General features: G+C 41.9%; 1 protein-coding gene across 5 annotated transcripts in view; it reads right to left on the bottom strand.

The window, feature by feature from the left end:
- The window catches only part of enox1 (ecto-NOX disulfide-thiol exchanger 1), a 122,430-nt gene extending 98,000 nt beyond the window's left edge, over positions 1-24,430 (bottom strand). For 2 of the 5 annotated variants that reach the window (XM_081369572.1, XM_081369577.1), the window contains exon 1: positions 24,066-24,429. The gene's annotated coding sequence lies outside the window, so the exon portion shown is untranslated. Of the gene's footprint in view, positions 1-10,153; positions 10,206-12,747; positions 12,808-24,065 lie in introns of those variants that run through there. The other 3 variants (XM_081369573.1, XM_081369576.1, XM_081369575.1) reach the window with 3 other exon arrangements.
- Between the last annotated feature and the right edge of the window lie 1,192 nt (positions 24,431-25,622).

The raw sequence follows: 25,622 nt of genomic DNA, 5'->3' as shown, positions 1-25,622 counted from the left end.
TCGTACTGCGTTTTATCAAAACGCTACGGGAAAAGTCTCTTTTCACGAAACACTGAAGCAAAAAATTATCCTTTAATTTTCATATATGTAAAACGCGTTGCGGCAGCAGCAGACAGCTATGGCGAGACGGCTTGCTCGCTCATTGGCTGCTCTGCGGCAACTGCTTAAGCCTATTGAGCGAGGCCTGAGATGACATCAGGCCAATGAGGGCGCTTCGCGCCCTCCTCGCCACTTCCCGCCGAAACGGGCGTGGCTTACCTCTATAAAAGGAGCTCGAGAAGGCTGACTCACTTGATTTTAATCTCTTCAGCGAAGCGCACGCATCGCTGGATCACGGAAGCAGCGTCGTTTGAAGCAAGCACCTCAGCGGGACGAGCCCTCGAAGCCGCTGGCCAACGCCGCCTTCTATAGCCGTACCTGCTGCGCTTTCCGACGCCTATATCCTTTTACTACTATTGCTTTTCTGTGTGTGTGTGTGTGTTCGCTGCAACACTCACCCCTAAAAGAGCTGCGTCTTTTTAAAGATGCCTTCCTGCGGCTCGTGCCGAGCCCCACTCACCGAGGGAGACAAGCACGTCATCTGTGTTTCCTGCCTGGGTGAGGACCATGCAGCGCTCGCGCTCGCTGACGGCGGCTGCCCTCACTGCGAGCTTTTGCCGATGGTGACTCTGAGGACTCGCCTGGCATCCTTCTCCAAGCCTGCATTCACCGCCGCGATGCCGCGCCGTAAGAAGCGCCGCTCGCAGCGGGTCCCGGAACCCGCTCCAGCCCGACCAAGCTCGCCGGTTCGCCCGCCAGCTTCACCGGCCTCTCTCGAATCACTTCCTGATGCTCAGCGCCCGCAGTCTGCCGCCGCTTCATCAGAGGAAGTCGGTTCAGAGGCCGCGTCGGGGGAGAAGGATTCCTGCTCTCTGCTAGCTTCAGGCAGCGAGGATTGGGCGAGCTCTGAGGATCTCGCGCCTCCTGCCCGCAAGCCCTCAACGAGAGCCAACATCGAGACGGAGCTCATGCGAGTACTCGCGCTGGCCGCGGCGAGCCTCGGCCTCGAGTGGTCTGCACCGGAGCCCCCCTCTCGAACCCGGCTGGATGGTAGCTTCCTCCCTGGTGAGCGCACTTCTCCGGAATCTAAGCCCGCTCCTTTTCTTCCTGAGTTACATGAAGAAGTTGCGAAGGCTTGGAACGCGCCCTACTCTGCGCGGACGCGCTCATCTGTGTCACCCGCATTTTCCTCTCTGGATAATGCCAAAGACCGAGGCTACCTCTCTCTTCCGCCGGTGGAACAGGCGATAGCGACCCACCTTTGCCCGCCCTCTGCTGGACGGCGGACTAAACCGGTGTTGTCTTCTAAAGCCTGCCGCATGACGTCGACGCTGCTCGCGCGAATCTTCTCCGCCGCTGGGCAGGCCGCGTCATCGCTACACACCATGGCTACGCTGCAGATTTACCAGGGTGATCTCCTCCGTAAGCTAGACGAGATGGGACCTGACGCTATCTGCATCGCGGATTTAAGGAGCGCTTCAGATCTCACGCTCCGAGCTACTAAAGCTGCCGCACAAGCCATGGGACGGTGTATGGCTTCCGCCACTGTCGCTGAGAGGCACTTATGGCTGACGCTCACGGAGATGGCCGATTCCGAGCGCACTGCGTTTCTCGATGCCCCGCCGTCTTCCACCGGCCTTTTTGGTTCTTCTCTCTCCGAGTTCGTGGAGAGATTTACCGAGGCCCAGAAAGCGTCTCAAGCCTTCAAGCACTTCCTGCCGAAGCGCTCCGGTTCTGCAGCGGTTCGTGACAAACGGACTCCGCGGGGCTCTCAGCCTCAGCCCCCGCCTTCGGCCGCCTCTTCGCAGCAGCCACAACAGCGCAGCTCGAGGCCCCGCTCTCGGTCCAGCGCCCGGCGCCCCTCTTCGTGCGGGCCGCGATCGAGGATTGTGGTAAAACCGGAAGTGCCGAAGAAGTCCTAGCAAGCCTAGGAAAGCGCAGGTGTGTGAGTCCCGTTGCGGCCGGCCTCTCACCCAAGCGCCCCGCTGTTTCAGTCCCAAGATTTGCGACTGTTCCAGCGTTTTCTGCAGAGAGCAAGTCCGCACTGCTGCCCGCTTGCCTGCACACAAAAGCCGTTCTCACGGCTACCCAGATAAATCTCAAAAAGAGTGTATTTTCTGGTGTCCCGGCCACGGCCGATGGTGCTATAAATGTAGTCTCGATGCCCACTCCTCAGTGCCCATCACTACACATAAGCACAGCCCTACACTTAGGCCCCGCGCACATAAAATCGACTCAGGTCGGTTGCGCTTCCAGCATAGTGAGAGTGCCCACTTCCCAGTGCCCACGAACACTATGTCTAACACATCACAGGCTCTCTGTAAAAACGAGAACTGTGAGCGCGCGCTCTGCTCAGGCAGACGCCGCGCCCAAAGCAGTAAATGTGCCCGCTCCCAGCCCACATCTACTCGCTCACATGGGTCCTATGAGACTTTCTCAGTCCTCCCTCACTCAGCTAAGCACTGTAGTAAGGTCGAGGACGAGCGTTTCGCCCGCTGTATTAAGCGCGCGCCCCGCCTCAAATGCCACAGGCATAACGCCTATGTTTGTATCCCCCGAAGCGCCTCTGTCGCACGGCGATCAGAGCGCGCTCCGTATCCAGCCCCTAGCCAGGCATGCAGAAGCATGGGCAGCGCTCCCAGGGGTTTCGGACTGGGTGCTAGGCATTATAAAGAGAGGCTTCTCGCTACAGTTTTGTCGACGCCCTCCCCGCTTCATAGCGCGCGTCGAAACTACGGTTTCGTTGGAAGTAGCTCACCTACTTCGAGCCGAAATATCAAAACTGATAAGCAAAGGGGCGATAGAGCGCGTTCCCCCAGCTCTAAGCGAAGGGGGACTATACAGCAGATACTTTCTAGTCCCCAAAAAGGACGGCGGTATCAGACCCATACTGGATCTAAGACGGCTGAACAGAGTATTAGTGAAACGCAGTTTCAAAATGCTCACAACCAGCAAAATTCTCGCGCATGTTCGCCGAGAAGACTGGTTCATGTCGATAGATCTGAAGGACGCGTATTTTCAAATACAGATAGCGTCACACCACAGGCGATACTTGAGATTCGCCTTCGAGGGTCAGACATACCAGTATACAGTCCTGCCATTCGGCTTGTCCCTAGCACCTCGTACATTTACGAAATGCATGGACGCAGCGCTCGCTCCTCTCAGACTCAGAGGCATGCGAGTGCTGAACTATTTGGACGACTGGTTGATCCTAGCTCAATCACGATCACAGCTCGTGGAGCACAGAACCATTTTACTCGATCACCTCGAGAATCTTGGTATCACAGTCAACTGGACAAAGAGTTCATTGAACCCTAGTCAAACGATTTTGTTTCTGGGCGTCGTTCTGGACTCACAGTCTATGACAGCGCGGCTGTCACCACAGCGCGTGTTGATCATTCAGCGCGCGGCGAGGTCTTTCCGCCGCGGCGCTGTCACCCCGCTCAGGAAGTTTCAAAAGATGCTGGGTCTCATGGCTTCAGCATCGTCAGTTCTCCGGCTGGGCTTGCTCCGCATGCGCCCGCTGCAGTTCTGGTTGAAAGCGCGGGTACCGCGTAGAGCGTGGGCGACCGGTCGATTACGCCTCAAGGTCGATCAGAGCTGTGTTTCAGCCCTGGCACCTTGGACGGCGGACGACTGGTACCAATCAGGTGTAAGCCTGGGGACTTCCTCGAGAGTGAGGATGGTGTCGACAGACGCATCCACCTCGGGATGGGGAGCTCTGCTCGAGGGCAGACCGTTCTTCGGCCTGTGGTCGGAACGAGAAAGGCTCCAACATATAAACTGCCTAGAAATGCTGGCAGTGTACAACGCGATGACGCGTTTTTGTCCCCACATCAAGGACGAACACGTCATAGTCCGTTCGGACAACATGGCTGTGGTGTCCTACATAAATCGCCAGGGCGGTCTGAAATCCATATCCCTGTACAGGCTGGCGAAACGCCTCCTATTATGGGCTCAGCACAACTTACGCTCGCTGAGAGCAGTGCATGTACCTGGGCTTCAGAATGTGGGCCCAGACAGACTGTCCAGGAACAATGTTCCCCCGGGCGAATGGTCTCTACACCCACAAACAGTCCGGCTGTTGTGGGAGAGATTCGGCAGAGCGGAGGTGGACCTTTTCGCGTCCCGCGAAAACGCGCACTGCCCCGCGTTCTTTTCAAAGACCGACAGCGCGTTGTCCCGAAGGTGGCCGCGCTGCCCGTTATACGCTTTTCCCCCCGTCTCCCTCCTGCCACAGGTGTTGGAACGGGTCAGGAAAACGAAATGCCCAGTCCTGCTTGTAGCTCCGTTCTGGGAGAACCAGATATGGTTCCCAGTTCTGATGCAGTTGGCAGATATCGCTCCATGGCCACTGCCGTTGAGGAGAGATCTCCTCTCGCAGGCCGGGGGCTCGATTTGGCACCCACACCCGGAACTGTGGTCCCTTCATGTGTGGGCGCTCAACGGATACCCGTTGGTCTCGCAGAGGGAGTCGTGAATACCATCACTCAGGCTAGAGCGCCGTCGACTCGGCGGCTTTATGCTTCGAAGTGGTCGGTTTTCTCCGGCTGGTGTACAGCTCGGAGCATTTCACCCCTCGAATGTGAGGTAACGGAGGTTCTCTCCTTCCTACAAGAGCTGTTGGATAAGGGCAGATCCCCTTCCACGCTCAAAGTGTATGTGGCGGCTATTTCAGCGTTCTTTGGTTCAACGCTGGGTCAGTCGCTGGGAAGGAATGATTTAGTCATCCGCTTCCTCAGGGGAGCTAGGAGACTGAATCCGCCCAGACCTCCTTCAGTCCCTTTGTGGGACCTTTCTACGGTCCTGGCGGCCATGAAAGGTCCCCCTTTCGAGCCTATCCAGTCTATTAGCCTCAAACATTTGTCTTTCAAAACAGTGTTTTTGATGGCTCTCGCTTCAGTGAAGCGCATAGGCGACCTGCACGTGCTCTCTGTGAGCCCGGCGTGCTTGGAGTTTGGTCCTAATGACTCTAAAGTCATACTCAAACCTAAGCACGGCTATGTGCCGAAATCCCTCAACACGCCTTTTCGGGCTCAGGTCATTTCCCTGGCTGCCCTGCCGGCATCGAGTGAGGAAGGGGACTCGAGTTTTCTTTGCCCTGTTAGGGCTTTAAGAGCTTATATGTCCCGCTCTGCTGTCTTCAGACAGACAGAGCAGCTCTTTGTATCGTTCAGCGGACGTTCCAAAGGAATGGCTGTTTCGAAACAAAGTCTATCCAGATGGATAGTTGACGCCATAGCGCTGGCTTATACTGCCAAGGGCATTCCATGCCCGTTGGGAGTCAGAGCGCACTCTACGAGAAGCGTTGCTTCTTCGTGGGCTTGGTCCAGCGGGATTTCCCTACAGGATATATGTACGGCGGCAGGCTGGGCCTCGCCGTCTACATTTATCAGGTTTTATAACCTAGAGGTTCCCGCCTTGCAGGCTAAGCTTTTGTCGGTGTAATCTGTTCAGCCGTCTAGTCAGACCGCTGAAACTCATGCGCTATGCGCTACCGACTATCTTGGGCAGAACTGTGTAAGACCCACATTTTCCGCATTAGTTCAGGTTCCCTACCCTGTCTATGTGATGTTATACTTGCGTCTGTGGACATGTCTATTCTACGACGCTACAGTTTAGGGAATTAAGGCTCCCACCCTTATTCCCTGACTCTGTGTGAGTCAATCTGGTGATTATGCACTGTATGCCTGAAATAGCTTCCGGTGATCAGTGTTTTTATCCCAGCACGCACGGCGTTTTGCAAGGGGTTCCCGTAGCGTTTTGATAAAACGCAGTACGAGAGGACTCTCGTAAGAGAACGTACTCGGTTACTAACGTAACCTCGGTTCTCTCTAGAAGAGGGAACGAGTACTGCGTTCTCTGCCGTGCGTACGGTTCACTCTGGTTTGCTTCGGCGATCAAAATCAAGTGAGTCAGCCTTCTCGAGCTCCTTTTATAGAGGTAAGCAACGCCCGTTTCGGCCGGAAGTGGCGAGGAGGGCGCAAAGCGCCCTAATTGGCCTGATGTCATCTCAGGCCTCGCTCGATAGGCTTAAGCAGTTGCCGCAGAGCAGCCAATGAGCGAGCAAGCCGTCTCGCCATAGCTGTCTGCTGCTGCCGCAACGCGTTTTACATATATGAAAATTAAAGGATAATTTTTTGCTTCAGTGTTTCGTGAAAAGAGACTTTTCCCGTAGCGTTTTGATAAAACGCAGTACTCGTTCCCTCTTCTAGAGAGAACCGAGGTTACGTTAGTAACCGAGTACGTTTATCACATAAATCTGAACATGCATTTAGCGCCACCTACTGGACATTTCACTTTGAATGTTTCACGAAAGGTGCAAAAAGAAACGTAAAATAGGTATTTTTCTCCAACAATCCATCATGCTATGGTAGTTGGAATGACATAATTGAATGGGAAACACGCCCCAGTCCGACAACTGCAACACTGGCTCAACCAATGGCATGGGTTTGGGGTGGGACATGAGCCTGTATGCCTGACCACTGGCAAATGGGAGGAGTGTTTGGGAAACCTGTTTGAAAACAGACAGAACTAGCAGTTAAACAAAACTGCAAGCATCTTGCGGAAGAACATAAACAGAGAGCTTTCTATGACAAGTCATGCTGTATACTGGGCTACTCCGCAGTGGTTGGCATCCCGCTCAGTCTAAAATAGTCTGAATATAAACACTTAGTATAGGTGTACCATAGTATCATAGTGAAGGATGGATTCATGATATACTACATTTTGGGTGAAAAAAGTTGTGTACCTTTAAATTAAAATTTCTTTACAATTAACAGAAATTGCATCATGTTCAATGATGCATGTATGAACATTTAAAAACAAAATTCACTTATCTTTACAGATTGAGAAAGCATAAACTTGAAAAAGGCACATCAACATTTTGTGAGGACAATGTTTATTGCTATCCAGCCTAAGAAACAAAAGAGGCTAAAATAATTTACTCTGCCAGCTGTGATTATTTTGGTATAACTTTGCCTACATGGCTAATGATGCAGCACTTTCTCATATACTCGCATTAGCTGTATTGAAAGCCTTTGTGTAGCTCTACCCACAAAACATGTTTTACACACACTGAAAATAGCATTAGCCTGATCTGATTTAAAGAAGAGGAAAACATGCCAGATGGGCATGTTTTCATTCCAAGGCACACAGCAAAATGCTGGCTTAAATATTTGGTATCATAGATCGCCTCAGATATCAGCCAAATGGAACGAACATCAGCCAATTGCAGATAACATATTTAGCATGGAGATTGGCTTCTTCCAATAGGCTAGCTAATCAAACTGTCTACCCCAACCAATCCCCTAGCTAGTTAACAAGTGTACTTATGCCAAGATACACAGCAAGTATATTCATTTTCTGATTATGTTTATGGACATGCTGTAATCATTTTTCAAGTCACGCAATCAAACTTGAATTATTTTCGGGAACTTTCAGAGACATCGTTGTTAAGAGACCTCAGCATAAAAGCAACCCAGATTCATTGTTGATCATTATACAGAGTCAAATGAATTCAAATGACCTGGTCTGATCAGTGAAGGTTAACTTGAAACCCTCTCTTACTTTGTCACAGTATGTTTTGAGTAAATTGCCAATACCTTCACCTGTCCTTACTTGACTGAGTTCAGAGATCTGGAGGCCTGCTATAAGTAGCATTTGTTCCAGAGGTGTATAAACATCCAAAAGTAAGGTAAGCACAAAGAAATGTACTGCATTATTTGAGAGTTCCAGCTTTTCTATGCAACATTAATTTCAAAACAAAAAACAGATGGAGTGGTTTTGTGTGCTTGTCAAAGTCAATGCAGCATCTCTGAAGAGAGAATACAAATTATGCATTGTTTACTGTAAACATCAGGTAGGCCGAAACAGTAGCGCAACTGCACAAGCCTATTCTACGAATGTCTCCAATCCAGGAAATCTGGTCTAATTTCTCCCCCAGGCTCTAGAGATGCTATTGATTTGTTTATCTCCAGAGTCCTAAGCCCATCTAAGTAGAGCAGAATACATCAAAGCGCATTTACGTCTCACAAAGACCGCCTTGAAGATGCGCTTGGCTGCTTCTTTGTTATCTCCTCATGCCGAGAAGTTCCCCTTTTTGAAGCATCACTTTTATGCTTGCAGCACAGATGGACCTGTCATTAGAGATTTACGAAATGCTTCTGACCTATATGTGCTTAACGTATTATATCTCAGATCACCACTGCATTTAGAAAATATCACTGTAGAGGTCAATCTAACCTGCTTTCAATCTAATGCTGTGGATATTTAACAAGCACTAGCACATTTTGCTAGTGTGAAATCAAATGCATCCATTCAGAGTGATTTCATGTGACTAATTCCCATATCTTTCTTTAGAATAATTCATTAAATGGATTGTAATGAGCCTATTTTTTATGATAGATAAAAACAGTATGGATACACCAAATAAAGAAATTCCACAGACAACCCCCATCACCATCCCGAGCACGCAACAGCATTATGGAGGTGGACGTCCCATGAGAATATAACGAGACGCCATCCAATAAAGAGGATTACAGATTCCAGCCTGTGCACCCAAGTGTTTCCAATGAAATAACCACCTCCTGCAAAAGTCATTAAAATTTAAACCATCCTTTCTTAAGGATATCACCATACAGCACATATTACCCGCTGAATGAGTGGAAAACAATCTCTACCTTGACGTGCATTAGGCTCACACTGGAATAAAAAAAGTGTGCCTTACGCTGGAATATTGCATGTGAGGGTCGGTAGTGCAAGAGTGTGAATGTGTGTTTGCTGTGGAGAGAGAGAGAGAGAGAGGGATTTCTGAGAACACATTTTAAATGGTGACTGTAAGCTGCCGTGAGAGGTAGGGAGGATAATGTTACACATATTTTTGTAGGCTCTATTTTTGGCTGATATTCAATGGTTGATGAAACATTCATGGGGAAACACCATTGGCCGATGAGAAAAAATCTTTGTCTAAGCCCTTTAGGCCATTATAGTGTATGAGGCCAGTCTTGTATTAAATGAAGAACTACTGTTTCCTTGAAAATCACAGTTGTACCACTGGGAACCTAGAGCCATTTCGTACTCAGTACAAGTTCTATTCAAAAATGCTGAAACTAAATTATTTTCATGACATTTTGTTCTTGAATATTTTTTCCAGATCTACACTACCTTTCAAATGCTTGGGTTCAGTAGATTTAAAAGAAAAAAGAAAAAAAGAAACTAACACTTTTAATCAGCAAGGATGCATTAAAGTGATCAAAAGTGACAGTAAAGACATTTATGTTACAAAAGATTTCTCTTTGAAATAAATGCTTTGCTTCTGAACTTTTATTCATCAAAGAATCCTGAAAAAATGTCAACAATGATTATAATAAGAAATGTTTCTTGAGCACCGAATCTGCTTTCTAATCGCTCTTGCTGTACTTTGACGTCATACACCGATCATTTGCGCAATGACGCTTCAAGTCGAACATGCCTGTTTTGAGTTCTCATTTGTTACCATGGCTTCTGATTAGTTACACCTGTTCCCTGTTTCATTAATCATCATTCTCAGTGTATTTCAGCCCTCAGTTTCCTCAGTTCTGTGTTTATCCTTAGAATTTTCTTTTAAATGTGTAGTGTTTTCTTGCTCTCTGTGTTTATTAAAATCTCTTGGTTCATCTGTCATTTTGTCACGCATCTCTTCATGTTTGCTACAAACTGTGCAATTTCGGCAATCCTATAAGATCATTACAAATCACACTGTACGACATGGATCTAATAAACTTGGGTACGACATGTATGTAGACTGTACGATGATGACACCTATTGAATCGTAGTTAGTATAGAAGAATAAAACGTCCTCAGCATGTGCTAGTAGTAAACAAATAGAGCAATATGAATCGCACTTTTGGCAATTGTGGTTATTATGTGAGCTGAAAAAAAGTAGAGGAAGCAAGAGGAGAATATGGATGAGGTCATATAGGGAAAAGAGGCCAACTCTGCATGCAAATCTTGCACATGGATCTTGAGTTAAGTAGTTTTAAGTTTAAGTGCCATGTTGAGTTGATCAATATGCCATTTCATGTTGCGTTTTTATTGGCTAGTCAGTAGACGTAGGTCGTAGCAGCAAACACACTGTTAGATGATCATCGCAGTCTATCTTTGGTTGCAAGACCGTGACACCGGCCGTCTTTGAACCTCTCTCACTGTACGAAGTAGGACCACCGTTTAGGAGCCACGACCACAGAAATCACCACAATTGGTCATCTTTCGTTGGGACAGCCCAAAATCGTACAATGTGTACCGGCAATGTTAACTTCATGGCACCTGTGACAGGAACACAACACAAAAGTGTTTGTCGGTGTAGAAATATACAATACTACTTAACATACACTAAACAAGAACAATATTACTTTTTGGTAACATTAAGTCTTTGTGAGTATTTTTTGCCAATTTATTTTAAAATAAATTGGCTCACGAGAGCCATTTAGTCATGAAACAGAGCACTATAGTCTCTCTCTCTCTTTGTTGTTGTGTGAAACTACAACAGAGAGATGTTTTGTCTATTTATTGTCTTTTTATTTTTTCAGAGAACCCATTCTTTCTCTCTCATCACATTCAATTCAGTCACGAGCTCACAACTTGGCTGACACCGTTTCTTTTGCTGTGGTTCTGTAGATTCAGTAGCGTAACCAGCAAACGCTGTTACTTGCAGAGACGAATGAGGATGTCCAAGAACCGTTAATGAAACTAAATGTCATGAAAATAATTTGGTTACAGTATTTCTTTTATTCCCAATCTAAACACATTTTAATAAAAACTAGAAATAATTCCCATCTGTATGATCATAACGTTGGAAAAGTGAGTGTCCCTTCGACAATGAGTTTTCATTCTGAATGAGGCATGCTTCAGGAGTGAAATTACAACGGCAGTGAGGTCTGCCCCTCAAGCTCAAACCCTCTGAACACCTGAGATCTTCATTGCATTGGAAAACACACTCTGTAGTCCTCAGGTGCTGCAGCTGCTGCTCTTTCATGCTTGAGGGAAAACTGAGTGAGTGTGTCCATATAAATAGATGGGGTGGATTGGACAGCGAGGGAAGTTTGCTCATGTTTCATTTATGAAGCTCCAACATGTTTTTCTTTGTTGGTGTTTCTGTGACCTTGTCATCAAAAAAAAAAAAAAAAAAAAAGATAAAAAAGGACTGACCAGTCAGACCAATTAAGATTCAAGCCTTCCAATGAGGCTTGTGCTTGTTGCTTAGCAACCTGTTCAATTCCCAGTTGAGAAAGTGTCAGATCCATGACAGGTACATGTGTACATCGGCCTTTAGGTTCTGATCTCTTCCTTTCATTGATGCTCTCTGCCTAAAATCACATGCGGTTTAATTCATCCATCATGAAAATACCACATTTAATCATATGAAAGCACGATGTGATGATGGTAAAGTCAGTGTGAATTGGTATTCTCAATCCATTTCGCTGCAGCAATGTGAAATATTTTCATGTGAAATTGGAATTTCAACAAGTGAAAATGTTGGATGGGAATTAATTGGATTATGAAAAGTTAATTAAAATCCAGCACTGAGCCAGAGCATATGTGAGTTGTGTTCTGAACAACATACTATATTATACTATACACTTATACGATGTGCTGTACTGTCTAGTCAGTGTATGAATTTATGAAAAACAAGTCATGACGTGTTTTTACATTACTTCAACTCATCAAAATAAGTTAAGCCATTTTAAACATTATTTTTTAAGTTATACAAGATTCAACAAATTTTTTAACCCATTTTAATGTAATTTCCAACATTCCCGACTTAAATTTTTCGATGAATTAAGTGCATCATCTAGGTATTTGAAGTGCACTTTTTCTTTTTGAACTTTTCAATGTGAACGTACTACTCGCTATTTATACTGTACTACAAAATTACATATGTGAATTGGGAAGCACCTAATAACTACTGTACATTTATACAGTATGTAATAGCTTTTTTAACAAAAGTAATTTGGGGGGGAAAGCAAGTTGATTCAGATGAAAAACTATTACATTTTAATTGAATATTAAGATGACAAACATTTTTATTTTCCCGTGGAATAACGGGAATAACGGGTCCAATTCTCACTTTTAACTAACTATTAACTACAATTTTAGTTGTTGTGGTGGTAGTTGTTACGTTTAAGTATGGAGTAGGATTAAGGGGTGTATAATATGGTCATGCAGAATAGAGCATTAATATGTGCTTTATAAGTACTAATAAACAGCAAATATCCTAGTGATATGTATGCTAATAAGCAACTAGTTAATAGTGAGAATTGGACCCATAAACTAAAGTGTTACCGTAATTTTTTGGCCTCAGGTGGCTTACTGAAGATTTTGCTCAACCTTTTGTCCAAAAAAGAATAAACTCATAATTTGAGATTAAAAGACACTAGGGATGGGCGGTCTGATGTCAAATTGTATAACTTAATTTGATGTTGGAACTACTTGACATGAAGGACTCACTGACCATCCCTGACTAGTGTGCATGTCATCAGGTTTAAGGACATGGGTTGACTGAAGTGGTGCAATGTTTAAATGTCAAGTATTGTTCCATATGCAGAAGAAAGAAAAAAACTTGTTCCTGATGCAACATTTAGTGTGCGTGCCAAACCTCTGTGCCCGAACAATTGTACCTCTTAGAGATAGAGAGAGAAACACTAGAGCTTCAGTCTACAGATGACTCACTTTGTTCCCTCTTTTAGGTATTCGTCTGGCCCTTTGGGTTAGATCTATCCCCGAAGCAATCTAGGAAAGAGAAATGGAACTGAGATGAGATTTCGACTGTGAGGTGTACCCGGCTCCAACACTATCAGTGCTGACGTTGTTTCATTAGAGAGTTCAATGCAAAAGGCTGTCTGTGTTTACTGAGACCGTAGCCAGAGACTCTCCTCTGATCAGTCAGCAGTTCAGCTGGAAGAGAAAGAGTACAGCCTTTCTGCTTACTGGCCATTAATGTCTAGAGAAAACCCATCATCCAACATGGAGCTCAGTGCTGTGGAGCTGTGGGCTATTCACAGACCCGTCTTCATCATCTCCCAACACCTGCTGCAGAGCCATAAAATCTAGTTATCTGGCTGAGATATAACATAACCAGCAGCCTCTACAATGTCAGATCACTGATGTTTGATACTTATAATAATGAATTTTAAAGTTTTTATTGAGCAAGTACACCTCCATTCAAAAGTTTGGGATCTGTAAGATTTCTTTTTAATGAAGTTCCAAATTTAGGTTCGGGAGGAGCCTATACTGTACATTCAGCCCTGTCAAACGTTATATACTAGCGTATATAAGCAGCAGTCACTGCGTCCCTCCTCCTCCCCATCTCCTCCTCTATTTCTCTTATTCTTCCACTGCAATGGTAACGTTTGCCATTAACTATTAAGACTGAATGGGCAGACGGACTCGTGAAATATTTTCGAAAGTCTCTTATGCTCGCCGAGGCTGGATTGTATTAAACAGTAAAAATAACTGTTTTCTATTTTAATATTTATTTAACCCTTAAATGCATGAATGTTTTGCCATTCATTATTACATATTCGGGTCTTTAGCGACCCGGATCAATATCTTATATGGAGGGGTGTCTAACTGGTGCAATAGAATAAAACTCTCCTGATATATTAATAACAATTACAAGAATTAAAATAAAAAACATATTTCGATATCTTTTGGAACTTGCTCCACTTGAGCAGATACTTTTTACCATCATCACTGTCATCATCAGAGCTTTCCCCAGTACATTCAGCATCTGGCTTATTTTCGCGATCTCAACCATATTCTCAAAACTACCATTTTCAACATCTCCAAAATCAATATTTTGATTGCTGACAGCTTCTTCACCAGATCCACCATCAAGTGACCATGGCACTAATATTTGATTGTGCACAGTGCATTAAATCGCCGAGCCATTTCATATTTGCTGATGATACTTGTATTCTTTTGTTTTATGCATGCCATAATTATGAGTGAAACGTCACGTTATCGTTGTGTATCAGACATTGCCTCCTTGAGGAATAAAGGTGAATTGAACTTTTTGAGTCATCAGAGATTCACTTATTGTTGCACAGAATAAATAAACTTGCACTATTACATAGCTCGGGTCACTAGTGACCCAATACCGTTTTTACAAAAAAAGAATTAGAAAACAGACTATATTTGTTTCTTGTTAGGCCTATATTGTTTATAATGAATAGTCTTCATTACTCTAGTCTTCAGTGTCACATGATCCTTCAGAAATCGTTCTAATATGCTAATTTAGTGCTCAAAAAACGCTTCTCATTATTATCAATGTTGAAAACAGTTGTGTTGCTTAATATTTTTGTGGAAACTGTGATACATTTTTTTTTCAGGATTCCCTGATCAAGAAAAAGTTCAAAAGAACAGCATTTATTTGAAATAGAAATCTTTTGAAACATTATAATTGGCTTTACTGTCACTTTTGATCAATTCAATGCATCCTTGCTGAATAAAAGTATGAATTTCTTTCAAAAAACAATCTTTCTGCCCCCTAAATTTTTTAACTGCAGTGTATACTTGCTAAATGGAGAAATTGGAGGGAGAAATTATGTAACTTGCTTAACTAGAAGCATTTGCATTCACGTATAAGTATGTTACAAGCCGACGGTGTGTACGTGTCAGTGGTCCAGCACTTCTTATATCTCAATTGTCTCCCCTCCCCCACCTTTATAAGCCTTTGTCCTTGAACAAGACAGAGACAGAGGAGATGAAAGCCATCTTTGAAAGGGTTTCATACCTTAGGATATCTGTGCAATCGAGCAGTGACTGTCCATTTATCCTTCATACATGGAAAACATCTAAATCATTTCAGGTCATGAGAGATTTACAGCCATCATTTGAACATCATCTTACTCTGGATGCAGGATAAAGCAAACATTTAATCCATGTCTATTATTTCATTTAAAAAATAAAAAAAATACTAAAATCTGGAAAGCAATGTAAGTTGGCTTTGGACACAATGAGTCCAGGTGTGTTGGACTGTTCGTGGCCCCATTTAGCATTTTAATTGATCACAACTGTGTGTGTGTTTTCCACACATACAATATCACCGAATGGAGATGTCCTAATAAATAGAATATTCAAATCCTGCTGCTTGGTTGTCATAATTTTCTGCATCAGCGCAAATATACTGTAATATGTATCAACCAGCACTACGTTCTGTGCACTTAGAATGAACTCTAAGTGCTTTTCACTTTGTGTTGTATCTTCCAGATCAGCTCAAACCAGATCATTTGAGCTGTGTTTCAAGCTCTAAAACCTGGAGTAAAACCAAGCCCTAATGTAAAACAAGGCAATAGCACAATCTGATACTCTCCGCCTGAAGAGATAGTATCTTATTCAATCTATGCATGTCCAATGATGCAGTGCAAGGTCAGGACAGTGGCTGCCACAACACAAGCGTGGAGGACTTCGTATTGCAAATGAAGCTGGAGAATAGGAACACTAACTAAATACACATTAAAAAACATTTTAGTGTGAATTCTGTCCAAAAGAAGATTTATTTTTGTCCATACAATGAAAGTCAATGGGGTCCAAAACACCTTTCATTGTTTGGGCAATTTTTTTTTTGTGTGTGTGTGTGTGTGTGTGTGTGTGTGCATGCGTGTTCCAAATGAGAAGGAAAATCATGCAGTATTTTTTTTTTCTTCCCCTTTTTTTGAATTTGGGGTGTGGGTATATATTTCCAATATATTGGTTTTATATTGTATTATATTTATATTTATATCATAGGGTTTAAATGTACGGATCCCCTAAAAGGACACTAAAGATATGTTAGGTGGAAGGAAAAAATATATGCTTTTGCATTCTCTCGCAAAAACTTTTACGTTCCCTTGCTAACTTTGCTTTCGCTCACAAAGAACTTAAAAGTTTTTGCAAGTGAATGCAAAGTTTCTCGGAGGAACACGAACGCAAAACTTTTGCAAGATAACACAAGAGAAAGAGAATCTCTTTCCCAACACAATGTTCATATAGGGGCTCTGTTCAATTGAGACATTTTCGTTGAATGTACCATTATGTACTGTCTTTGGAACAGGAACAGCATGAGGGTAAGTAATTTTATTTTTTATTCTGCGGCAGAAACAAGCTTCCATACTTTACCGCACAAAGTCTACTTCGGTTGCATGATGCACATTAAATTTGTTTTAAATATGTTTTGCACTAATCAGTTGGCCCGGGTCGTTAGTTTCACAGTAAAAAACGAAACTAACGAGATGAACAACAACAACAACAAAATACCGGAGATTGCAACAACAACAGATGTCCGCATTGACAAGTGCTTGTGTGAGGGAGTTATGAGATAGCCACGAATTAGTTTAAAAGAAGACAAAGACATTTTTATCAGTCATAACTTCTGGAGAAAAATAGCGTAGATACCGGACAAAGATGAAACTTTCTAGATAGCATGTGTTTGTGCACGCTATCAAATGGAATATACTTTGAAAAGTTACGCATTCGTCTTTATGTATGCTAGCGTACGTGTAAAAAAACGCAGTATACTTTGGGCTTAAGAGTCATTAAGCTGAGCTTAGTTTCTCCATATAACACAGAGTAACCAAATATGTTACTTAACCAAAAGAAAATATAATTCAATAAAGTCAAATTTCCCAGCCAAAATAAAAATTAACTAAAAAACGAAACACTGTAATTAAAAAACAGCAATTCCAATAAGGTCTTGGCACCATCGGTGCTCTGGCCCTAACAAGAATGTAATGACAGAAAATACCTAGCCTGCAATGATTTCAGGTAAAAAATTATTCTACAATGGTAAAAATACAGCATTAAAAACAGAATGCTGAATAAAAATAAAATAAAAAAAGAGAGGAAACAGGCAATATTTACAGTGAAAATAATGATGTCAAAAAAAATTTCCCAACAGTGTAGAAGCAGACCCATAATGAGTATGTTTTTCCCCCTTTCACAGCCCTCTTGCAGCATGCAGAATGGAAGGATTGAATAACCAAATGAGAGAGACGCGCACAGAAAAACCATTAACCACCATTCCTGAAGGCTTCTGCATCACTGCCTGCTGCACTGTTTGCAGCCAGAGGTTTGTGTGTGTGTGTGTGTGTGTGTGTGTGTGTGTGTGTGTGTGTGTGTGTGTGTGTGTGTGTGCGTATGATAATCTCTCTCTGGCCAAAGGCTGGTAATGGGGAGACAGACGGTCTGGTCTGTTACTTTTCCATAGCACCCCTGTCAGTGAGAGACTAAGCAAATGCACCTCTCAAGGCAAAGTAGCATAGCTGAAGTCACGCAGCACTCTCTCCTGAAGAAAAAAAAAAAAATTCCTGTGCAGTCACCAAAATCTTGACTTTCTAACTGACATGAAACCCCATGAGAAACGGAGGAAAGAATCGTCCATTTTAACAGCCAGACCCTGCCATTCAGAAATCAACTAGAATGAAAAAACTCTGTAAAAGCCACCCATGGACAATTAACTTTAGCACTTAAAAATGTGTAATTACAACAAAAGCTAGTTGAATAGAAGGCACATACAGTCATTCACAGTTAATTATTGTAAACAGCTCTCTTTAAAAAGAAAAACATTTCCCCATTTCTCCTCATTGCCATTTAATTAGTATAGCTGTGATTCTTTACTGGATTTAATTCAGAAATAAGATTTACATGGACGTCAAGTGCCAACTGGCAACCCAACATTAAAATTGCTTTATTGTGTAAAAGTAGACACAATTTCCTCAAATGTGTATATATATATATTATAATATATAGGGTTCAAGTCAGGGACTGGGATGGCCATTGCAGATGCTTGGTTTTCTGCTCAGTGACCCATTTTTGTGTTGATTTTGATGTTTGTTTTTGGATCACGGTCTTGGAAGATCCAAACATGGCCCGTTATAAGATTTCTAGCAGAGGCTGTCCGGTTTTGATTTTTTTTTATCAGTTGGTATTTGATCGAATCCAAGATGTCCAGGACCTCTGGCAGAAATTTAGGCCCACAGCATTAAAGATACAGCAGAGTATTTCATTTTACACATGGTGTACTTTTTTTATCCCTGTATGAACCAAACCCATATTAAATGTTTACTGCCAAAAAGTCAAAAAGTTTTTTCATTTTTTTTCATTGTAGCATCATGGATTCGATCAAATACCAACAGATAAAAAAAATCAAAACCTGACAGCCTGTGCTAGAAATCCTATAACGGGCCATGTTTGGATCTTCCAACCAGACAGTGATCCAAAAACAAACATCAAAATCAAAACAAGAATGGGTCACTGAGCACAAAACCAAGTATCTGCAATGGCCATCCCAGTCCCTGACTTGAACCCTATAGACAATGAGTGGGCTGAACTGAAGAGAAGAAGCGCCAACATGGATCTGGGAATCTGAAGGATCTGGAGAGATTCTGTATTGGAATGGTCTCTGATCTCTTGTCAGGTGTTCTCCAAACTCATCAGGCATTATAGAAGAAGACTCAGAAATGTTATCTTGGAAAAAGGAGGTTGCAAAAAGTATTTAATAAAAGGGGGCAAATAATTGTTCCCAATGTGTTTTGGAGATTTAAATTTATTTCATAATGTGATTTCCCCCCCACTTTCAATTCTTTAACTTCAATAAAAGGTTAGATTTTTGCTAATTTGTTTAATAAAATATCAAAAGGATTAACAATGCAGATTTATTTTTTACAGCCATCTTTGTGATCATATTTACCAAGGGGGCAAATAATTCTGCCCCCATAACTATATATATATATATTTATAATATAGTTCTTTAGTTGCATTTATTCATGCATTTATGCATGCATATTTTTCATTCAGTTACAATTTGTTTGTAATAATGAGTGAAATTTACTACCAATTTCTGAGCAAAAAGTAAACCCTACAGCAAACACTTTACAATAAGGTTTCATTAGTTAACATGAACTAAAAATTAACAACACTTCTACATTTTTTTATTTATCTGTGTTAATGTTAATTTCAACATTTACTAATATGTTTTTTTTAAATCAAAAGCTGTATTTATTAACATTAGTTAATGCACTGTGAACTAGCATGAACAAACAATGAACATTACATTTTTACTAACATTGACAAAGATAAAACATAACAAACATAAAATGTTATGGTTCATTGTTAGTTCATATTAGCTAATACATTATGTAATGTTTACAAATGAAACAGTTTTTTTTTTCTTTATTCAGTTTGTAACCAGTAAACAAGTCTGCAACCCATTTTTGGTTTGCGACCCTCCAGTTTGACTCCCACTGAAGCGGCTCCTCATGTCCTGCACTAACCCAGCCATGTTTATTCAGAGATCTGAAAGGCAGCAAATTGCATTTCCTGCTCGCTTTATTCCATGGATCTCCATATGAATTAAATTATAACTTGATTTATTGCCAAGCTTTACTTCGGGGCTCACAGCCCCCCCCCCCCCCCCCCTCCAAAGGATAACGCAGCTTATTGTGGCAGAAAAGCCGTCCCAGAAAAACATCCCGACATCAAAGGAGGCTTTAATAACTACTGCTTTGAGATGCAGTGAGATACAGTGGCTTCAGAAGACAAGTGTGACCACAGCCATTCAGACACGCCACATTGGGCCAATTACTGTCTCGTCAACAGCGGTCATGATCATGTGTTAAAGTACAGGGGGTCTATAGATGAATCTAAAAACGCCTAGTATTGCTAAACTGAGGAGACAGCTGGCATGGGGGCCAGCTGAGGAAAAGCATGCATTAACGTCACAGTGTTCTAAATATGTAAGTAAAAGTGTGACATAACATATGAGAGTAGAAAAGATTTAGCAGTTATACTTCAAACACACAGTCAAACAGATTGCGAGCCTGCAGGGCCGTCCGTGCAATTGGTGTGACCACCCCATATTTGGAATGGCCTGGCATGCATTCAGAATGTCTTTGCATAAGACATATACACTGAACAAAATTATAAACACAACACTTTTGTTTTTGCCCCCATTTTTCATGAGCTGAACTCAAAGATCTAAGACTTTTTCTATGTACACAAAAGGCCTATTTCTCTCAAATATTGATCACAAATCTGTCTAAATCTGTGTTAGTGAGCACTTCTCCTTTGGCGAGATAATCCATCCATCTCACAGGTGTGGCATATCAAGATGCTGATTAGACAGTATGATTATTGCACAGGTGTGCCTTAGGCTGGCCACAATAAAAAGCCACTCTAAAATGTGCAGTTTTAGCACACAGCACAATGCCACAGATGTCGCAAGTTTTGAGGGAGCGTGCAATTGGCATGCTGACTGCAGGAATGTCCACCAGAGCTGTTTGGCCGTGAATTGAATGTTCATTTCTCTACCATAAGCCGTCTCCAAAGGCGTTTCAGAAAATTTGGCAGTACATCCAACTGGCCTCACAACTACAGACCACGTGTAACCACACCAGCCCAGGACCTCCACACGTATGTTATGGACAACGAACACAGGTGCATTTTATTGATGGCTTTTTGAATGCACAGAGATACCGTGACAAGATCCTGAAGCCCATTGTTGTGCCATTCATCCACGACCATCACCTCATGTTGCAGCATAATAATGCATGGCCCCATGTTGCAAGGATCTGTACACAATGCCTGGAAGCTGAAAACATCCCAGTTCTTGCATGGCCAGCACACTCACCAGACATGTCACCCATTGAGCATGTTTAGGATGCTCTGGATCTGGATCTAGATGCCCCAGATGGGGGCAAAAACAAAAGTGTTGCATTTATAATTTTGTTCAGTGTATATATAATATATCAGCCATGTGCAGCACGGACACATTGTGACTATAATTTTCCTCAGTTGATCTTAACAATCTCTGTTTTGCTCCGCTACAAGTAAAGGATAATGAGAAAAGCAAACTGTAGAAGAATTATCTGCACATGAGCCTAATTGGACTCACTTTTGATAGATGGAAAAAACACAACTGAGGGAAGACATCAGTATGGCATTCTTTATAGTATGACTGCATTTGTAAACAATATGAATGTGTCAGGGAATGTTCCCAGGTTTTTCTTATGCTTTGTAATAGCTTTCAGATCTAAACCGTAGTATTGGGATAATGCTATTAAATCATCACAAAGTGAGGCTTTGCTTCATTTTCATGAATCTGCAATGAAGTCAATACAAATGGGAATGCTTATTGCCATGAATTACTTTCAGAGAAACATGTGCAATCTTTTTAAGTGAAAGCTACTAATGGAACAAATGCGGGGTACACAGAACACGTGGAGCATATGGACACATGACAAACTAAGTATTTGCCTGATATTTCTATTACACTCTAATTCCACAAGCAGTTAATTTCAATCACTGCATGTTGTTCTCGGTATACAGTGCCTTTGAAAGAAAAACAGCAGCAATAAAAATGCTATGACTATCATCAGAGGCTTTTAGGAAGAAGATTGCTTAAAACAGACTACTGGATCATTCTTATGGACACTTAAGGATCTCACTTAAGGATCTCCTTTTTCTTCATCGAATACATCAGTCAATTTTTGTTTGCATTAATCTGACTGCATGTTTATATTTATACCTATTATGACCTTCATACATGGATTTTAGGCCCTGGTGAGACTACTGTAAAAGCAACATATTTATATACACTTATAAATAAATAAATCAGTCTTCACCTTATATTTACTGTAATGTGCATCATATCCCTCAAAAAAAAGGGGGATGACAGAACCAGATTTGGGCTCGGAGTCAAATCTCTTGTGCTTTTTGCACCCCTAACTACAAGTATTATTCATGTATCATAATAAATAGCTGGCCTAGCATTCATAAAGTCAGTATTAAATATCATTATTTCTTCATCTTCACAGCTTTTTACTGTAGGTCCAACTGCCAGCTCTGATTAAAGTGTGGATTTGGTTATGTTGCCCTGATTTTGCTTGGCCATCCATAAAGAACTAATTTGCTATCGTTTCAAAACCGGTTCTTGTTGAGGTACTTCACTGACCCAGAATGGAAAATAATGTTATAACACATTCCAAGTTCAGTGCCTCATAACAATGACAGCCCCTTAAGATTTCTTGAGCACTTTCCCCCACTGTAACTAATAGGTCAACAGAAATTTGCAGGCTGACTTTTGTTTATATTCCAATCTGAATGAAATCAAACCATTTCTAATCCTCAATTTTAACAGAAGACTGGTTTCTTTGTGATATTACATGCTGTATTACTACAGCTGCATTAATTTTTCAGTGGAAACCATTGCATATAAAGCAATGTGCTTATAACTGCTTTTACACAAAGGTTCAACATGCAAGTAATTAAAATCAAGCAATTTACATTTTGGACAGAAATTGTCCAGCTGGTTTGTATTTCTTGTCGGTCAACAAAAATGCTTCCAAAAGAAGCCAATGAAAGCATCAAGCTATGCACGTAATTAAGCAGCGCATGGGCTGAAATACGGACTGGAACAGCATATATGAGTGGAGCGGAGTGACAGATATTTGGCCTTCTCTGCTGAAAGTGCTCTGTAATCACTCGGCTCAAAATCTACTCCTGGTTTCTGCTCAGTGCACAATAGTGAGAGAAGTGCACCGCAGTGATCACGGAACGATATAAACATAACATACATACATGCATAATACACGCACTTAGAATGATACTTGCTGCTTTCACTGTGTAAAGGTAAATGAATGTGACAGCACCTTTACTCTAGTCGAATCGGCTACTCATTGAGCCAACCAAATCTGAGAACCAAAACAAAGTGTAATTTAAAAGATATCATTAGCCACATATTTAGAATGTTAATTTAAAGTCAGCATAACAGAAGTGGTGATAGTCGTTTCCTCTCTATTGTAATGTATGAGTGAAACGGCTTCTCGAACAAGAAAAGATAGGGCGGGACTTATTTTGTCCATCAGGAATTGATTGGATCGTTGTGTTTTGCTATTGCTGTGATGTCATGTGAGTGACAGGTTGCCCCGCCCTCACACCGTAAACATGTCATTAGAGAAGAGAAGAGAAGAGAAGAGAAGAGAAGAGAAGAGAAGAGAAGAGAAGAGAAGAGAAGAGAAGAGAAGAGAAGTCACTGCAAGAGGGAGGGGAAGTTATTTGATTAAAGATTATAATGGCACATGAATTTAAAAAAAAAATATATATATATATATGATGTGCACAGATATAACATTTATAATTAACTGCTATATTCCATAAAAAATAAGAATTGTCCATTTTGATTTCATAGCAAATTGAAATGAATTAAAAAAAATGTTTTGTTTGTTTGGTATAAGATTAGTGTCATATGAAACGTACTTATAAACAAAAAACAAACATAATACAAAAGTTGATAATCAGCTCGCTGAGAGGTCGAACAGACGAGAGTAAATAACTTTGGTTTCTTGTAGCGTCGAGCCGCGAACTCTCTCCATGGTGCTGAAGCGGTTGCCCAGGTGACATGACGATATCAAGGGCATCGGCGTTTCTACAGAGAACCATCTGACGCTCGCGAAACCCCAGCGATTAGTACACAAACTACACAAATGTCACGACATTCAACACTTCTCTACAGAATTTAACCAACGTATCTTGTCTTCAGCCAATTTCAAAACATATCAAAGCCGAGAAACTTATTGTTTGTGACCGTCTTTCGTTTCTTATCACTAAATAAGGTCCTGCATTGAGTCTGTGTAGCTTTCTTTCCAGTGAACTCTGTATCCAAAACAAAACATTTGCACGTTGAACTTTCAAAACTGATATAATATTCAACATACAACCGCTTATAATAATCATTCTGTCTCAACAAGTATTTCAACAAGTAATAATATGAATTCCGTCTCAAGTGAAACGCGCGCAATTTAGAAAATATATAGAGAATGTTGACAGAATGTAGTAAACACGCGGCTCGTAAATGTTATTGATGCTTCGATAGGGGGAAACAGTGTGATGGAGCTCAGCTCAGTCTGATGAAATGAGAAGAATGGGAACTAGCAGACGCTATCAGGACTGGGACGGACACAAGGAGCGAATACAGACAACAGCAACACTGAAGAATGAAGAACGACTCTTACCGGTCTGAATCAAGGCTCTTCCGAGCTTCGGTGCGATTCGGCGGAATAATCCTGCAAAATAAAGGTGAATGAAGCTGAATGGCGAAACCCTGGCCGTCGTTGCTCTTCAGTGCTGCTGCATCTGACGGCACTGCTGCTGCTTCCACGCGCTGAGAGCGAGAGACTGACTGAGACTGAGGCGCGCGCGACACGGATCAGCGTGCACGAGTCCACAGCGAACTGCCTCCACTGAACAGTTCATGTGCGTTTTGATAAAATTGATGGATATTTTTTACAATATTTTTTTTAAAAACTGTCAAAGAACCTAAAGTCACGATTGAGTCGGTTGTCTGACGTGTTATGTGGCCGGTCTGTTTGTCAGGAATAATAGATTTTTTTTCTTTCTTTCTTTCTTTCTTTCTTTCTTTCTTTCTTTCTTTCTTTCTTTCTTTCTTTCTTTCTTTCTTTCTTTATGCAGTAATTTCAGTAGTAAGTCATGCAGTGAATATTGCCATTCATGCGTGCTAAGATTATAGTACTATAGTCTGACTCGCAGTGTAGTAGGCTACTAGTGATGGGGGTCATCACTAGTAGTAGTCTACTATAGTGCGAGTCAGATAGTACCTTAACGCGCATGCGTGACAATATGCACTGCATAACTTACTACTAAAATTACTGAAATTGAAATTTGGTCTAAATGTGTCTAAATCTAAATTTGCTGTTCTTTGGATGCATTCAGAAACTTTTCAAGATTTAGTCCTGTGACTTACTATTAATATGATGCACGTATATAATTAGTTGCTGTGATCTGTTTAGTGTTTGTGTATTATTTTAAATTAAATTCTCAAAGCTCAAGATCACAGATACAGTGTGAGTGATTTTTAACAGAGTGGTTATTGCATATTTTTCAGATCAGAGTCAGAGCACCATGGCTGATCAGGGTAAAGGCAAAATCATCTGGTTATTGTACTCCCTCTGTTGGCCACTGCTGCACACGTCGGTATTTGCTAAATGTTTTAGGTAGCCTATCAAATGATCAACTATGACACGTCATAAAATTACGAGGAAGTGATTGAACCATGATGTAAGGTAAATAAGTTTCCTGACTGATTGGTCTTTGAATAGCAGGAGACAAAGGCAACGATTATTATTGCCACTGTGGAAATGTTTTCATTTACATAACATCCGTGGTGGATTTGATCAAATAGCCAAACTGATCTAAGAAAATACATGGGAATTTCACTAATATATGAAAGACCTTCTTAAGCCTCTATAGAGAATATAACTCAACAACATTAAACATTTAATCTAAATTATCTTAACCTTAATTATATTGTCCTGTGACTGTCCCACTTTAGCTTGAAATTTTACAGTAAATAGTTTCAGGTAAAGTGGCGGGACATGTTTAAAAACTGTTTACATTAATGCTCATTAGTTATCATATTATTATGAACAACATGAGCCATGTCGTGGAACAGCCTGGACTGGCTATTTCAATAAAAGTCTATTGTAAAGAAAGCTCAGACATGTGACTCTTCTGATGGTAGCATTTTTGAACCATTGTGCTCATTTTATGGA

This window comes from Scardinius erythrophthalmus (genome assembly GCF_964197995.2).
Source record: "Scardinius erythrophthalmus genome assembly, chromosome: 6".
Lineage (NCBI taxonomy): Eukaryota > Metazoa > Chordata > Actinopteri > Cypriniformes > Leuciscidae > Scardinius > Scardinius erythrophthalmus.
This window is presented reverse-complemented; position numbering and strand designations above follow the sequence as displayed.